The 19,023-nt window shown below is 37.2% G+C and overlaps 1 protein-coding gene across 1 annotated transcript in view; it reads left to right on the top strand.

The window, feature by feature from the left end:
• The window catches only part of ZSWIM6 (zinc finger SWIM-type containing 6), a 189,030-nt gene that overhangs the window by 98,989 nt on the left and 71,018 nt on the right, over positions 1–19,023 (top strand). The window lies entirely within an intron of this gene.

The following is a 19,023-nucleotide window of genomic DNA, read 5'->3' as shown; positions in this document are numbered from 1 at the left end:
GCTTGCCTTACCTTGTAGGTAGAAGCAGGGCTTGTAGGCCCTGCATGGGTGACATATTTTCTGCACTAGTTTTTAGAAATGGCTCTTTTCTAGATTCAAAAAAGATGAATGTAACTTTTAAGTTTTGGATTGTATAGAGATTGAAAAAATTTCAGCACCTAATGCACTATGTTTAGTTGGCAGGATGTGGTATCTGTTAAAAGGTAAACTTTCTCCTCACCCCTTTTATAGTTAAAAATAAATGTATAATAGATGTTAAAGAACATTTATAATATGTGTGTGAGTTATAAAAAGCAAAACAAGACAGGGAACACTTGTGTGCCCACTCTTCACCTTAACATAGAGTATTCCTGGTACCTTTGGAGCCCTTTATGTGCCCTTTCTGGACACCTTTACTTCACTTCCTACTTCCCACCCCCTGCAAAAGTTACCAGCACCATGAGTTTTGTATTAATCATTTCCTTGCCTTTTTTTTAAATAACTTTTTTATTTAACATTCTGTCTACTCCTTTATATATTGTAACTTGCTTTTTTCAGTTTATCCCCTTTGAAGTATTATATTTTGAGATTCATCAAAACAGTTGTGATTGAATTTTTCATAGAAATAGAACAAACAATTCTAAAATTTTTGTGGAATCACAAAAGACCCCAACTAGCCATAGCAACCTTGTGAAAGAAAAACAAAAGCTGGAGCCATCACACTCCCTGATTTCAAACTATATTACAAAGCTATAGTAATCAAAACAGTGCGGTATTGGCATAAAAACACAGAAACAGGTCAATGGAAACGATTAGGAAGCCCAGAAATAAACCCACACATATATAGTCAATTAATTTACAACAAAGGAGCCAAGAATGTATTACAGGGAAAGGACAGTCTCTTCAATAAATGGTGTTGGGAAAACTGGACAGCCACATGCAAGAGAATGAAACTGGGCCTTTATCTTACATCATACACAAAAATTAACTGGAAATGGATTAAAGACTCCAACATAAGACCTAAAACCATAAATCTCCTAGAAGAAAACATAGCCTCCTTGACATTAGTCTTGGAGATGATTTTTTGGATCTGACTCCAAAAGCAAAAATAAACAAGTGGGACTACATCAAACTAAAAGCTTCTACACAGCAAAGGAAATCATAAACAAAATGAAAAGGCAACCTACTGTGAATGGGAGACAATATTTGCAAATCATATATCTGATAAGGGGTTAATCTCCAAAATATATAAAGCACTTGTACAACTCAATAGCAAAAAAACCAATCTGATAAAACATGGCAGAAGATCTGAATAGACATTTTTTCCAAAGAGGACATACAGATGGCCACAGGTACATGAAAAGATGCTCAGTATCTCTAATCATCAGGGAAATGCAAATCAAAACCACAATGAGATAGCACCTCACATCTGTTAGAATGGCTATTATCAAGAAGACAAGAAATAACGAATGTTGCAAAGATGTAGAGAAAAGGGAACCCTGTGCACTGTTGGTGGGAATGTAAATTGGTACAGCCTCTATGGAAAACAGTATGGAGGTTCCTCAAAAAATTAAAAATAAAACTACCGTGTGATACAGCAATTTCACTTCTGACTATATAGCCAAAGAAAATGAAAAACTAACTTGAAAAGATATGTGCACCCCCATGTTCATTGCAGCGTTATTTACAATAGCCAAGATATGGAAACAACCTAAATAGCCATCAGTGGATGAATGGATAAAGAAGATGTGGTATATTTATACAGTGGAATATTATTCAGCCATAAAAAAGAAGGAAACCTGGTCATTTGTGACACATAGATGGACCTTGAGGGCATCATGCTAAGTGAAATAAGTTAGAGAAAGCCTAATACCATATGATCTCACTTACATGTGGAATCTAAAACAAAAAAACAAAAACAAAAAGTCAAGCTCATAGGTAAAGAGAACAGATTGGTGGTTGCCAGAGGTGGGGGGTGGGGAATGGGCAAAATAGGTGAAGGATGTCAAAAGGTGCAACCTTACTGTTATAAAATAAGTGTGTCATAGAGATGTACAGCATGGTGACTGTGGTTGATAATACTGCATTGCATATTTGAGAGTTGCTAGAAAAGTGGCTCTTAAGAGTTCTTATCACAAGAAAAAACAGTTTTTTTTATAATTATGTATAGTGATGGATGTTAACTAAACTTATTGTGGTAATCATTTCGCAATGTATACAAATATCAAATCAATATGTTGTTCACCTGAAACTAATATAATGTTATATGTCATTTATACCTCAATTAAAAAAAGGAAAACCCAAATGTGATTGTTGTCCATTCATTTTCACAGCTATATAGTATTCTACCACATGAGTATGTCACAACTTATTTAGTCTGCTGCTGATAGATATTTGTGTTGCCAGTTTTATATTACAAAGCTGCTTTGACCATTTTTTCATGTGTCTCCTGGTGCATAGGTGCAGGTATTTCTCTAGGGTCCTCCTGCCCTTTCTCATGAAAAATCCTCTTAATCTTTAAATTGAAATATTAGAAATCTACCTTAAAGTGGCCCAAAGGATCTTTGTGGCTTAGATATTTATGACCTGTTTGCTAAGGTCTAAGTAACCATAATAAGTAACTAAGTAATCATATCAGGTTCTTTCTTTTCTTTTAACTTTTTGTTTGGAAATAATTTCAGATTTACAGAAAAGTTACAAAGATAGTACAGAGAGTTCTCATATGCCCTTTACCCAGCCTCCCCTGATGTTAACATCTTTCATAACCATGGTACTTTTATCAAAACTAAGACGTTAACATTGGTACAATACTATTAACTACAGACTTTATTCAGATTTCCCTAGTCTTTCTACTAATGTCCTTTTCCTATGTGAGGATTCAGTCCAGGATGCCATATTGCATTTAGTCATCATGTTTCCTTAGTCTCCTCTCATCTGTGACAGTATATTGGTCTTTCCTTGTCTTTCATGACATTGACAGTTTTGAAGAGTTCTGGTCAGGTAGTTTTGTAGAACGTCCCTCAATTTGAGTTGTCTGATGCATGATTAGATTGAGGTTGTACATTTTTTGCAAGAATACCACAGAAGTAATAATGTGGTACATGTCTCATTGCATCATTTTGGGGGTGGGGTACACGATATCAACATGACTTACTATTGGTTATGCTAACCTTGATCCCTTGCATAAGGTGGTATCTGACAGGTTTCTCCACTATAAAGCTACTGTTTTTTGCTTTTCACTAAAGTCCAGCCCACACCCAAGGAGGATAATTAAGCTCCACCTACTAGAGGGAGAAGTTTCAAAGAATTTGCGGATATATGCTAAAACCTCCATACTTACGTATCTGGAGGGGAGATACTTTGAGGCTGTGCAGATATTCTGTTTCTCTTTAAAGCTTCATCCACTAATTTTATCATTCTTCAGTTTATCTTGCCTGCAGCAAACATTACTGTGGTGTTCTAATAATGATTTTTATTTTCCTCATTCCTCATACATTTATTAATTGGAATTCTTCTGTAAGGAAGATGTGTCCCTTCTCCCCTATTTATTTATTCAATAATTTATATCAGTGTGGACTCATAGATATTTATTTTATTCTTTGAGTTATAATCCAATACTAATGTTATTTATTTTGTTATTCAAATAGTTGCTGCCTGGCCAAGGGGACTCTTTCAGGATGGGACAGCTTCTTTCAATTTTTTTTTTAAAGCATTTCCTTTCTGGCACTACCAATATTTTATTCCTCCCAGCCCTAGAATCAGCCATTTTTCCAAGAAGCCTTGGTTCGTTTTATTGGAGAAAGGTATTTAGAAACCAAGATCTGGGCATGCCTTGTTTTTTTAAATAGGTGTTTGTCTTGAAAAAATGTAGAGCCTCTTTATGTTAGACTTACGTATGCTTATCCTAAAAGTCATTTTTTTCTGTCTGAGAGAAAAGAGAGATTCATATGGTGACAGGTAAAAAGTTAACTCTTTCTTGTTAATATTGACAACAGTGGTTAAAGTAATCAGACATGTTACTACATCACTTATTTCTAGTAATGAGAAGTAATTTTAGAATTTACCTTTTCGAGTTCGTGGCACTTTTGTGGAAAACTTGAAAAGTCATTTATTCATTATTATTTTCTATCTGGGATATAATTGAGAGCAACGAAGCAAGGACCAAAGAAGGGCCCCTGAATCTACCAAGCTAAATCCGCCAGTATCCCCTGACTCAAGCTTAAGCGCTTTACTTATACAAGAAAACCTCTGGCCTGTACTCAGACCTCATTTACTCGTATTTATACACAGCTCTAGCCATGACGGTTGTCTAGTTTCCAAACTCCTAGAAGATGTAAACCAGCATTTTAGAAGAGCCAGAGGGGATGCCACTATTAAGCAAAATGTCAGCATGAGAAGGGGCACCTGACTTCCGCAAGGAAGGAGAGAGGAGACTAGACCAGGCACTCAGCCAGAAGGGCAGCCTAGAGCTCTGTAGCTAAAGGGCCATACCCCGGCCATGGGAGGCTGGGAGGGCCTTATTGGGAAAGACGTAGGGCAATAAATGTTGTTCGTAATGATAACCTTGAGGCATCAAGCAAGTGTTAAATTAGATTTTTTGATACTGTTTAGGAAGCTAGGGAAGCATTTGATACATTTTTGAAAGATTTTCATCAACCTAAAATGAACACCCCAGTTTCAGGAATAAACCCTCCCTCAGTTTTTCAGGCTGAACCTTTTGTTCTTAAGAATTATTAAGAGCCAAAGTTTTTGAGCGTACAGTACTGCTGCTTTAGTAAGGTCATGATCATGACAATCAGGTCCTCATTTGATCTGATTATGCCAGCTTATTCTTCCCTCAAGATATCAACCTTTCATTACTGATTTTCTTTCTTGAAAATTATATCATTAGTATGACTCTTATACGAGGAGTATTCACTCTCACAGAAAGATTTACTGTATTAGAGGGCTTCTCAAAAAGAATGTGTAAATATAATTTTCCTATATTTATTTAGAAAAAACCAAAATTTGTTTGAGAAGGAATCATCAAAGAGAATGAATGAAGTGAGATTCCTTAGTTTTTTAGAAAGTATTTTAAGGCTAATAATTTTGTGGCCTGCCTAAATTTTTCACTTCTTGTTTAACAAAATGCTGAATTTTGATATGTAGAAAGAAAATTTGTAAACTTAGACTTATGCTCCAAGTAGACCTGTAGAGCTGCCCTCAAAGAAAAAAGCTTTATTCTTGGCTCAGATTAATTGCAGATGTCTAAATGGCCTAGTTTCTAAATGGTCCAGGTGGAGTTTGGAGTTGCTGGGAAATGTAGCTGCCACAGAAAAGATGCTCTTAGCCTTTTCAAATGAATTTCCTCCTGGTGTGTGCATGTATATAAAGGTAACTTTATGATAGTGGGGTGAAGGATAACAGAATGAGGCAAGGTACAAATGTGTCTAGCAAAGGTTGAAAGTGTGAGAAGACCATGTGAAAGAACAGATGTTGGGAGAGGGAGAGAAATGAAAGAGAAGGACCAATTAGAGCAGTAAAAGATACTGCCATAGCTGTCATTTATCGTGTCTTTACTTCTCTTCTCTGTACTGTACTTTACAATCCAAACATTTATAGGTTTTCTAAAGCTGGGAAATAAATTTCTGTTGGGGATGAGACCTTTTCCAATTTCTGACTACCTTTCTAAGTAAGCAAGAAGAGGCAAATTTATTTCACCCTCAAGCAGCAGGGTTTGTATTCTGCCAGAGAAATTAGTTTAAACTATGATGAAACATTTGTTAAGTAATGTGCTTGATTTATTAATATATGGCCATTTGCCTTTTCCTCAAAATTCCAGAGCCAGAAAACAAGCTGCATAGTGCATTTCTCAGGTGTTTTTGTTTTAAACTTGGAATTTTCCTCGACCATATATACAGTATATTTATATTTTAAGCAATTAAAGTAGCTTTTATAAACATAATTCTGATTGATTAAAGAAGTAGATCACATATCTTTTGTCTGGTCTCTTATGTTGTTGAAGTACTGTATTTTTGTATGTATTTAATATGTATGTTATTTTAGTTATGATGAAATAAGGGTAGTAATCGGTCATTGGATCATGTACATGATACCAGTTATTTATCATCATTTTTCCCCTTTAATTTCCATTAAAAACCTGTTCTAGAATTATTCTTGTCTCATCATTTGATGCGCAGTATTATGAGGGCTGTATTTAAATATGTCCCCAAGAATGGATAATGTAATCTCTTGAGCTTAGATAAGTATGATGGCCTCCAAGTATGTGTATCTTTGAATAGGTATTCCAGTTACCTCTAAGCATCTTAGAAATAAACTGAATATACATTTTAAATACAATTAAATTATTCTAAAAAAAAGGTAATTGAAAGTCTGCTATAAACCAAAGAAAAAAATTGAGGCAAAAGTCTAGGTTTTCATCATGTATTTTGAATGTGAGTATATATATTTTGGTTGCTTTTGATTCGTTTAGAATCTAAAAAGTTGAGAGTTTTGAGGATCTATTGGGAGATCTACAAGGATGCCCTTAACCTAAATAAATGAATAGATAACAGATCCTGAACTCTGAAATACTCTGCATAATTTTGTGCATATTTGGGAGGAGCATCTATTGCCCTTTTTCAGATTCTCAAGGGATCTATGACACTTCTCCTCCAAAAAAAAAAAAGAAGAAAAGAAAGTAAGGGACCATTGATCTTGTACTTTAGCTTCCTTTTGCAGATATGAAAATAAGGCCAAAGACTCAAGGTCACACAGCTAATTAATAGCAGAGCTGGGATTAAAACTCAAGTCTCTTTCCTAGGTCAGTTCTCATTCCACTATACTGACAATCCTCAGACACATTATTTTGATTCAGAAACACACATTAAGCCACTATGTACATAATTGCTACTTAATTAGCCATCTTTCACATTTGAAGCCATTTGGGTTTACACTTCTTGTTTAAAAAGAACAGTAGTCAAAAATTTGGCACGGGAGTTCTCTTATGTATTTTAAATTATTAAAAAAAAATTTTAAATCCTAAAGGTTGGTAATATCAAATCATCACTATTCATAAATAGCTTTATTTAACAATTATTTGATATTGAAAGGAAAATTGTGGTTAGAACCCTGGGCTAGTACCTGTATTTTTCTGATTCTTTCTATAATGTTACCATCACCACTTTCAACAGAAATGGTCACCTAGGCTAAAATGGAGTATATCTGTTCATTTACATTATAAACACTTTGCTTTCAGAAGAGATAAATAAAACCAAATTGTTATTTAAAATAGTGTATATTTATTATTAGTGTTACTTACGTGAGATTTCGAAAAAGTCACCTTTAAATAGGGTTATTATCTGCAATAGGAGTTTAATTCACACTAACTATTCCTTCACATATGCTTCCTGGGTAAGGCACATAGATCATTTGTTCTCAGACTTTGCTGCCTCGCAGCTTCTCACATTAGACCAATTTGGTAGAGTATTCAGATATCATTTAACCTCTCTACTAAATAAAAATTTCTCTTATTCATTCATTCATTTATTCGCTCACTCAACAAATTTGAGCATATGTCATATGCCATGCACTGTTTTAGGTACTTCTGAGTGCCACCAGGATCTTAACAGTCCTTCCTTCAAAGGACAGGCACGTACTGTTTCTTTGTGTTATGGAATAAACTCTAATGCAGGATTTGCATGTTAGACTCTCTCAGGTCCGTCCTCTCTTAAAGAGATATTTGAGCTTTGCCACTCATGTTTTGAGGATGTGGGGGTAAAATCTTGTAAACACTTTTCTTGACCATTATGGGTAAAGAGTGTGTGGTATTCTGGTTAATCTAATATTAATAGATATCTCTAGTTGAAAGAACGCCAGATGAACTTTTAACTATAATTGTGGCGCAAATAACAACAACATTGGTGTATTTTCTTTTGTATCACATTATAAGAAGATTGACTTTCAACAACAGGCTTACTTTTCCCAATAAATAACATTCTTTAACGGTAGATGGAGGATATTAATGATGAGGCATCCGCAGCCTTTAAGCCACACATGTCCAGGTTAAACTCCTGGAGAAAAGTCACAAAAGCCTGTCATGGCGCCTGCTTATCTGTGATTTCTAAACTCTCAGTTGAGCCTTTAGTTCTGTTTAGCAACCCTACTGCTCATCTTGAACTGTGTTTTCTTTTTCGTTTCCTATAGCTGTTCTAGATCTTTTACTACCATTCTTCTTTAAAGTTCTAGTAAGTGGAGTTCAAGGGGAGTCCTTTTACTCTGTGAGTTCTTAGAGCTGGTACCATTCTGCATCTTCAAAAGGGTAGTACTAGATGTAACTTAATCCGTATAGTGACTTAATCCCCCCCCCTTGATAAATACCTGTAACACACATAGAACACAATTTGGGAAATGGGAGTCTGTACTGTTTCTCTTCTTCTTTATTTCTGAATTCAGCTCTGATCTGACCTCTTAGCTGTCAACTGCCCCAATAATCCAGTGACTTCTCAGAACTGGAACCCTTGTGTTATTCTTGGATGCTTCCCTGGAGAGTTGTACATTGCCTGCTACCAAGTTAGGGGATTAGGGCAGTGGTTGTTGAGTAGTGTAGCCACTCATGTTCATAATATGTAATGGGTAGTAAGGGAAACAATGTAAGGGAAGGCAGATGAGATGATGCATTTGTTTCATTTCACTTTCAGTGGGTTTTCTTTTATGTTTCTATATTATTCTTTATTTTACAAAGTTTGCGTAGATAAATGTGCCTATATTTATGCAATCTGAGATTTTTTAGATTAGATTTAGATTTTAGATATAGAACACAACAAAAAGATATGCCTTAAGAACTCAGTTATAGGCAGATGGTTAAAAATTAGGTAAAAATTAAATGTTTACTTGCTTTTTATCAAATTTCAAATCTTTGAAAAATTTCCCCCACATGCCAGTGACATAGATGTAACTGCAGCTTGACTGCAGCTATAGCAGTATTTATCCTTTTTCTCTCCCCTTCCCTGAGCCATAGCTTCCAAGTCATTTGAGATGACCATTGCTTCAACTCTGTAGCAGCCAGGGCAAGTCAAAGATCTTGTGTGAGTGAGTGTGGCAACCACCATCCTTCATCTTGTCATGGGTAGCTCTCCGTTACTGCTGCCTACCTCCATAATTTTTTAGAAATCATGTAATATAATCTATTTCCCTTATTAAATACATGAGAAAAGGAGAGAAACAAGAAATAGATATCGAGCAACTTGCCCATGGAGCTAACATTAGATAATGGCTGAAATTAGAAGCAGGAGCCCAATCTCATTCTGCCTTATCTTACCTTGTGCCATAATCCATCTTCTCTGGATTGTGGCTGAGCCATAAGGAGGGCTGAACATCCATGGGTTAAGGAGAGCCTGGGAGTGTCTTGTTGCCAAAGTAGGCTGGGTCAGTCAGTAGGGTAAAGCCGCATTGATGGCCGTCAGTGTTTGCACTTGGTGTGTGGTTATTAGGAGGCTCCCAGAACATGTGCTGGACACCATTTATGTGGCAAATTCTTTACTCAGGAAGACTTGAGCACTTTTTCAATTTTAGTGAAAGCACTTTTTTTCTTTTAAGTAATTTGTGTTCATTGTAGAAATTTTAGAAAAAACACTTCCCCACACCAACCAAAACAAGGGAAATAAAAAATCATCTGTAATCACACTGCTCCAGGATATGAGTGGGAATGTCTTAGTAAGTTTCATCCACATTTGAACAGTTGAACTGTCTCTTTGCTTCTCATTTTTCACTACTTAAGAGAAAAATGTACCACTTAGCCAAGGTATAAATACATTCACTCACTGTTCTTGAGGACATACACGTGAAGCAGAGCAGATTGTCTCCTCGGCTGGATCTCCACAGACCGGGAAGTAGCGACCGTCGATCCTGGCCGGGCTAGTGTGCTTTGGGATTCTTCACGGAGCACAGGAGCTTTGTCTTCACTCGGCTGGTCAGGCCATAAATTACTGAAAACGAAAAGCTGTGGTCACTACTTCTTCCACAACAAGAACTGCAAGTTTCCTTACTGTTGCATCCAACTTTCGATTAGTCTCCAGCTCAGTACAAGAGAGACTTGAGCTGTAAAAATAGTTTACATACCTTGACATGGAAGGGAAACATGAGGGATAAAAAAGGCATTTTACCTTTAGTAGAGAGATTTCCAAAGGTAAGAGTGAAAAATTACTGTTACTTAGTGAAACTAGAAGTTATTTTGAGACAAAATTGTCTTCCAAGTCCCCGTCTTTTCTCTTCTGTTTGGAATCAAATCACATTTTAAGAATGTGCTATGGAAAATGGGAACAAATAAAAAAAAATTATAGCAGTTCCATTAACTTGGAAGTATGAATATAGTAGGATTACTGCAGCAACAACAAACCTTTGTCCATTATTGTAATAGAAATGCTAGTATGCTCTTGGGAGCTTGGCATTTCCAACAGCGTGCGCACTCACACTAACAGGCTAGGTTTTAATGCACGTGTTGGAAATGCCAGTTTTCCAAGAGCATGTGACATTTCTATTAGAATAATGATGATGACAGGCATTCCATAAAAGGAATCCTTATGGAGGTTTACATACATTGTCAGTTCTAATCCTTACAGCAGTCCTGCAAGGTAGATATTATTAATCCCTTTTTGTAGATGAGAAAATTGAGGCTAAGTTACTTGCCTAAGGTCATTTAACTGAGATGTGTTGAAGTTAGGAAAACTGATCTTGTTTTAGAAGGTTCTACTTCTCTCTAAAATCCTACCTCACCTCGTATTATCCTGCGTATCCTGTTGCTTCTTTTTCATACAGAGTATACTTTGCCTTAGGCAAAAAATGTGGTGCTAAAATGGTTGCCAATATTTTTTTTCATTAATTGGATTGTTTTGAATACACAAAACACCCTCAATTATGAGGAATCCCATGGCATATTGTAAAACAATCACTTTGCAAAAGTAAATACTCTCTGATTAATCATTTTTTAAATTTTTACATTTTAATTTAGATTTTTAATGAAGGTTTCACTTAAAATAGGATGATGTAGCTATAAGTATTAACAATTATGATAGAAATACATTTTTGTTACTTTATTTTTTTTTCATTTATTTTTCTTTCTTAGTGCTCAGAGCAGTTTAATATACCATACCTGACTTCTTGGAATGGGGAGTACTTAGGTTACATTTTTCTAGAAAAATTCTAGAAATTGTATACATTCTTTATATCACAAGTTATATATTCTTCACTGTTCTATTTTCTATGTTTACTTAAATATATTTTGACTAGAAAAGCCTTGTTTAGGCTGTTATTCTAATTCTCTAGGTCAGTGGTCCCTGGACCAGCAGCAGCAGCAGCATCACCATCACCTGGGACGATGGGGTAGGGCCAGCAATCTTTGTTGTAACAAGCCCTACGGGTGAGTCTCATGCACATTCCAGCTTGAGAAGCACCGGTCTATATGTTCCACATACCATGAGTGTAAGAGGGTTCGTGCATTCTTTAATCTAACAAATGCTTCTTGAGTGTTTCTTCCAGGATAGTCCTCTGTGATGGGGATGCCACAGACCTGTGCTTAACTCATAGTGTAAGAGAGGAGTGGACTCTTAGAAATAGTCTTCAGTTAAGTTTAAAGTATCCTGGGCTTGGGGCCAAAGCATTTAGTTATTTGTGACTTCTACAAGGCAGGGCGGGCATTGCTTGGAAGAGCCCCTTGAGTTCCTTCATTTGACGTAGTTACAAGGCCCTGGACTGTTCCCAGAGCTGTGATGGATCCTTAGACTGGAGAGAGAAAAGACGGTGCCCTGCTTCCAAGGGTTCTAAAACTTAGCAGTGTTTACTCAAGTGTCTGGATCTGGTAATTTGCCTCATCCTTTTAATCATTTATGTGTTGATGTGGAAAAATTTTATTTGTACAAGTTTATCACTGGGATTTTAGAAAACCCATGTTCCTACCAGTCCTTCAGAGGCTTACTTAATATTGAGTGTGATCTACCACTACTTCTCTGAGAGAACCTCAGCTTCTTCACTTGTACAAAGGGGAATATGATGCCCACTTTGCAGGATGGTTGTGAGAATTAAGTGTGTCAGAGCCTGGGCATGGGGTAAGGCATTAGGAATCAATTAGAGCCAAAATGTGGGGGCTTGTGTTGGGGATGAGAGGTCAGGCCAGAGCTCCAGGGTGTGGGTGGAGGAATTTGACTACTGAGGTCTACATTCTCTCCTCCCTGGTCTGAGCACACTTGTCTCCGGTAAACAGAATTATTCTCCAGAGTTTCTCCTTTGTCTTTGCTCCTAAAGCAAACAGACAGGCATTTCTGAAGGTTGTTTTGCTTTAAGCAACAACAGGAAATAAACAGATATAAAAGGATCTTCTCGCCCCTCCCCCATTTAGACCTGGGCCCTGAGAAGGAAGACAAAGGTGTGTAGAGGTGCTAAGACTTGGTGTTTGGGCACCAAAGGGCTCTAATAAACTTAATCTGCACTTCAGAAGTTGGAGACCCAGGTGAGAGACCAAGTGAGGGATGGGAAGAGGAGGGAGCACTGACCTGTAGGGGCAGCACTGGGGGCTCTGCAGGCAGAGGAAGGGAGCCTGGCTGATCTGGCCTTTAAGAAGAGCAGAAGGAGAAGAAGAAGAGCTGCTTTGCTTGTATTAGAAAAGGTTGGCCCTCAAAAGAAGTGGAATTTAAAAGATGGGGCACATAATTTAAATTCCTAAGCACCCTGTGGCTTTACAGCTGTGCAAGGAACTCAAATTCTACCTAATTTGTTTTATCACCCCACTGGCTCCCCACCTAGAATATGAGGCTGGGCAGTGGTTGTTTCCCTCAAATATGCATGTTAAAATACAGAAATACCTTCTGGAAAATTACCTCATGGTAATCGTGGTGGTGGGGAACCCTTATGTACTTCAGGAGAGGGAGTGGTGTGATTTGTTTTTTTTTAATCCAGCACATTCCCCTTAAACTAATGCCCCTTCTAGGTGCCCACTGCAGATAGCTAAATTAGTGGGTGTCTTGTTTCAGAAATAATTTTAAATAGCTGTCTAATGCCATTTCTATACAACACAGTTATTCTGATCGTACAGATTCTTGTATGAAATGGTACAAGAATCTGCATTAACGAGAAAACAAAACCCATACTGAACAGAATGCCGCTGGGAACTCTTGGTTGGGCCCATCCAATGCATGCTCCGTAAATTTTTATGTTGTTTATATGGTGAGCTGTGGTTTACAGTCTGGTCTCTGCATTAATTTGCCATTGTCTTTCTCTCAAATATTAATGAAGTGTAGGAGTGATTCCGTTCCAGATAGGCATTTTTAAGGTGGACTTAAAAATAAAGCTTTTCCTTTAAAAAATAATTTTTCTGAAAGGTAGAAACTACTTCATTAGTGATTGCTGGCAAAGTCTCCTAATGTCTTTCTATAAGCTGTTTAAGCTGAGTATTAGAAATTAGGGCTAGAGGATTTAATTAGCTAGCTTACAGGATGCAGTTTCTTTAATTTAGGATTTCCCTTTGAGAAAATTATGTAGTTGAAGAAGGAATATCATATTTTAGACAAGTTGCTTTTTGAGTTGAGTTTATTGCCTCCATCTTGGGCCCTTAATGTGTCTGTACTGCTGATCTGGAAATTGTGCTCGATTTGAATTTAAAACTTTTTGTTTGACTGCAACATGGCGAGTCGGATTGTGTATAGTAATTCTCAGTTAGGAAAGGTAAAAGTTAGGTTTGGGGGCCAATGATTAACTCATCTGTTTTACCAGCGACACATAATCAGGTATTAGTTACTACACATTTAGCCAATGTAGTGGGCTTAGTTAACCCATGAATACTTTGTTATGAGGGTGTTAAATGTTAACACTTTTGCATTTTTAGCGGCAGCTTTAAAGAAATATAAAAAACCTCTCACAACCCTTGCCACCCTTTCAGCCATAACATTACATTACCTTGGTTTCTGCCTTTAATTTCCCTGGGGGGTTCTTTTTATTTAGGAGAAGGGTGAAAGATGTATTTGTGTAAGTACTACACCAGTGCTTCTGTTAAATTCTTTTTCAACAAAGAATATGTTACTTGAGTGCCCCATGCACAGGGTGCATATTTTTCTGAAAAGAATGTGCCCTGAAACCAGTAGTTTTTAGTGTGTATTTATTTCTTGTCTACCAGTTTATTTTAGCGTAGAAATTTTCTAATGCTTTGAGTTTATAACCATTTTTCACTTAACAGGGCACATATACATGTAAGTACAAAACGGTTAACCTTTAGGAATTCTTTGTGTATTTTAAAACAGTTGTCTTTCCAGTCTGAGATAGTGGGTCTCCTTGTCCCCTTTAAAATGCAACTAAAATCTAACCTTAGGTATGGAAAATCAGCTTTCAAGGAAAACTTATTTTAGAATATTAGTGAATAATTTACTATTAATTTTCTAGAAACTTTAATGAATTTGAATATGTGTTCATGTGTGGGAAATTCATTCCTTCAGTGTTTCTCTGCTGTCGTACTAACTACTGACCTACTGTAAGATCCAGGTGCAAATAATGCCATTTCAAAGACAATTTGGAGAAGAGGAGTTATTTCTTCCTATTGTTAGCAGTACGTATTATAATAGCAATTCTTCATCTTGCTGATCTCACTCTTAATTATTGAGGACTCCACCGTCCTTTTGCTTATGAGGTTTATACCTATTGATATTTATGTTTGAAATTAAAGCTGAGGAAGAATTAAAATATTTATTAAATAACAATAATAAACTTATTAACATGAATAACGTACCTTTATAAAAAAATAAGTTGTAGTTCCCAAAACAAAAAATATTTTGGTGACAGGGGTGGCATTGTTTTATATTTTTGAAAATCTCTATGTCTGCCTTGATGAAGAGCGCTGGATTTCCCTATCTCTGTGTTCAATCTGTTGTGATAGCACACATCATATAGCCTCTGGAAAACTAAACGTACGCTTGTGAGAGAGAGTTTAAAAGCCCAGTAATGTCTTGGTATAATTATGAGAAAGTTTTGATCTTGTGGATGCCCTGAAAGGGTCTCAGGGACCAATGGCTGTCCCTGGACCACACTTTGAGAATCATTGCGTTGTAACACTTTAGAAATATATATGGTTACTCAAAAAAATCTCTCTTCTAGTATTTTGTAGTTTCTCTGTGTATGAAAGTGACACTCTTTCACAAAATTAACAGTTTGTGTGTTGGCAGAACTTAATAGGAAAATGGGGAAAGAGAGCTCGATGGAGCCAAAGATGTAACTGACTGAAGTTTTTTAGTTTTGTCATCAAACAGCAGTGATCCTTCTCGTGTTGCCCTACTCATCTCAGACGTTCTCAGTGGCCATGCTTATTTTCCAAGCCACCTCGTGAAGGACCCCTCCTCCTCCCAGGATTTCAGTAGCATAGAAAAAGGAAGTGTTGTGGATGAAGGGAGTGTACCCCTCCCCTGTTTCTCCAGCTGGGAAGGGAAGGAAAGGGAAATAAAATTTAATGAGCACTTTTACTGTGTGCCAGGTGCTTTACATATGTTATTTCATTTTAATCCCCAAAACAGCGCTAGGAGGTATTTCCAGGCACATTTTGCACATGAACAGATCAAGACTCAGAGAGGTTAAATAATGCATCCAGAGCACACAGCATTTAAGTGACAGGACCTGATCCAAGTCAAACTCTCTCTATTACCAAGACCTGTGCAATGCTGTGCCTTGGTTTCTGCTTTGTTTTTCTTCAGTTTCTGCAGATTGAGAATGTGAATACTAATGTTTTATTGGGCTGTTTGGTGGTATGATAAAACAATTTGACTGCCCTGTGAGGTTTGCTTTTATGGGATTAACTATCTTTGACAGATTATATTTTGTAAAGTAAAATATATTTATAAAAAAGGTTTATGTAATTTCTTCAGTTTTAGTTCTTTGAAAATAAAACAGTTAATTATTCATGTTTTACCGTAGAGTGCAAGATTACCTCTTTTTTTTGACCTCAGTTCTGTCATATTGAACAGCTGACTATCCTAGGAGGAGATTTTGCATTTGCAGTCCTAAAACAGCTGGTCATCAGGGTTTGTCAGAACTTTAGAAAGGCAAAATCCATTGTCAGGAACATTTTGTTTCAAGTCATCTAGTACCTAAGAGATAAGACCAGCTGAGGATGGGGGGAACAGGGAGATGGGGAAAGATGCCTTATAGCCCTCTAGGGATTGTTGAGGGAGGAATATTCTTTTTCCTTCTCCTGTGGGTGCTCTGGTATGATTTAGGACCCACAGAAAGTGAGTTGGTCTAATTTAAAAGAAGGTTTCTCAAATTGGAGAGGCCAAAATACATGACTACACAATCCTAAAGTAAGGCTTGGTGGAGTTTCTACATATTGACTCAGTATTGCATAGTCTTAAAAATTAACATACCAGCTGTCCCTTACGTGTCTATGTAATTTTCCTATATTTAAAGTAAAGCCTCTCACCTCTAACAACATCAACCATCTCAACCTAAAAGTAAGGGTGGAAAAGAAAACCAAATAGGTCTCTGAGTATTAAATAGCTGCCACAAAGTTAGTTAAATTGGAGGTGCAGCTGACCCAAGGGCAAAGAATTTTCTATGAAAAAGGCTAGCAGGATAGGAGAGGAGTTGTCGTGATAGCTGACAGTGGAGAAAAGTAACAAGAAGAGACCGCTTAAAAAATACTACCGCTTGGAGTGTCTGTTATAGGGAGTGCTGCCCGACTCACTTGTTAACACCCTAAATGGTCCGCTGATTAGGGTGGCAGGGTAGAACTTACAACATTTAGAAATACTTCCAACAAAAATGGTTGGAATTTTGAAAGGAGTTTGGGTACTTGAAAGATAATCTAGAATTACTTGGAAAATGAACATTCATGAAATGCCTTAATCTTTGATGATATCAGATTAATGAAGTGTTACTTTATAACGTATATATACCTTATTTGTGCCCTCAGCTATCTCTTGAATTAAATTGTTTTGGAGGTCACAATATTTTATAGTTTGCTTTTTTATTTTTTTTAAAGATTTTATTTATTTATTTATTTTCCCCCCGAAGCCCCAGTAGATAGTTGTATGTCATAGCTGCACATCCTTCTAGTTGCTGTATGTGGGACGCGGCCTCAGCATGGCCAGAGAAGCAGTGTGTCGGTGCGCGCCCGGGATCCGAACCCGGGCCGCCAGCAGCGGAGTGCACGCACTTAACCGCTAAGCCACAGGGCCGGCCCTATAGTTTGCTTTTTAAAAAACATTATGAGAATAGTAAATTTTCAGTGTAATGAAATTGGATAATATGTGGGTTTTTCCCCAGCATAATTGTGTGATATCAAGATTCAGTATACTTTACTTGCTTCTGACTTGTGCAGCTCATATGAATGAAGAAAGTCATTTTTGCAGAACTATTTGAGGGCTTCATCAGTTTTCCTAAGGGCCTCTTCTTTAAATCAATCTCTTTTGAAGCACTTGTTAACATTCCAGCCTTACAGACTATGTAAATACTAACTAGACTAACTCTTTTGGATCCTCAGTTGTCTTGGCTTTGCCTGTGATTGGAGAAGTTCTCCAGTATCCCTTTCTTGAGAGACAAAGACGTTGACTTGGTGGGCAAGGAGAGATGTCATAGTGTTAAGCCAGGAGAGATTGATTTTATAAATGGTCAGTTTGTGATAACTATTTTGCTATAGTGATAACTTTTTTCTTTGTAAACACATATATGTGACAAGCGGAAAACAGAGATCCCTTGCACTAAATGTACAGAATATATTTGAGAACTTTCTGGACTCTATTATGATCCATTCTGTTTTTTTGGTCTTAATCTGTGCCTGTCCCATGGATTTTTAATTATTTTAGGTTTACAATGCATCTGGTATGTTATAAAGGAAGACTGTCCTTATTGTCTTTGTTTTTGCAATCTTCTTGGGTGTTTACGTTTTATGTGACTTTTTCCTCATGGGAAAATACATAAACAATTTTTTGTGTGTGTGTGAGGAGGACTAGCCCTGAGCTAACATCTGATGCCAAACCTCCCCCTCCCACCCCGCTTTCTTTCTTGAGGAAGATTGGCCCTGAGCCAACATCCGTGCCCATCTTCCTCCGCTCTACATGGGATGCCGCCACAGCATGGCTTAACATGTGGTGCCTTGGTGCGCGCCCGGGATACGAACCAGGGAACCCCAGGCCACCGCAGTGGAGCTCGTGCACTCAACCGCTTGCGCCACCTGGCCAGCCCCCATAAACAGTTTTTAAAATATGATTACATGAACTGCAAATCTTTTCTTTAATTGTGGTTTTCCAAAAAAACTTCTTGACCAAAAGAGATAAAGGAGACTGGAATATCCATCTGAAACAGAGATAATCTCTGTAGAAGAAATCTAAAGGTTATCATATTACAATTCTCAAAATTTCTTATTGTGAAGCAATAATAGTAACTTGTTCTTAGGGAATGTTCTTTTTAAATTGATTAATTTGGTAAAAATTATCACAACACTTTTCTCTTTCTACGAATTGTTTCTGAATATGAATTATCAAGATGAAATTGTATTACTCTGAAAGATTTCTTGGAAGTTGAATAGTGTTTCTTCCGACTCTGACCTGATTTTCCTCCCTTGAAGGAGAGAGTAATTGGGGTTCACATGCCCACATGTGAACTCGAGGCGTCATCTGGCTGTCATTCACATGTCATATCTGTGTAGCTCCATGTGCAGCATCCCTCCCAGAATTCCCACATGGTAAAGATCCTTCTCTTTGTGAATGAAAGGGGGAGTGTGTGTCTCGTCTCTGAACCATTATAAGCAGCAGCCAAGTGGCCATCGTTCAGGGAGGTTGTGGAGGATTCCTGTGTGGTTCCAAGTTTAAGCTACAAGGCCTCTAAGGCCCCTTGCCACTGGTGATTTTGTACACCCGTGTTTGTGTGAACATGTTTAACAACCTTACCTCTGTAGCAGCTTTAGTCTGTATAATATGAAAGAAAATCATCATTGTGAGTGAGCTACTTAGACTGTGGTACACATGAGATTTGGTGGGCTTTGCAGTTCTACCAGCTGACACTGCTCATAGATGTTGTTATATGGGGGCATACATTATG

Source organism: Diceros bicornis, chromosome 20 (assembly GCF_020826845.1).
Source record: "Diceros bicornis minor isolate mBicDic1 chromosome 20, mDicBic1.mat.cur, whole genome shotgun sequence".
NCBI classification, from domain to species: Eukaryota; Metazoa; Chordata; class Mammalia; order Perissodactyla; family Rhinocerotidae; genus Diceros; species Diceros bicornis.
This window is presented reverse-complemented; position numbering and strand designations above follow the sequence as displayed.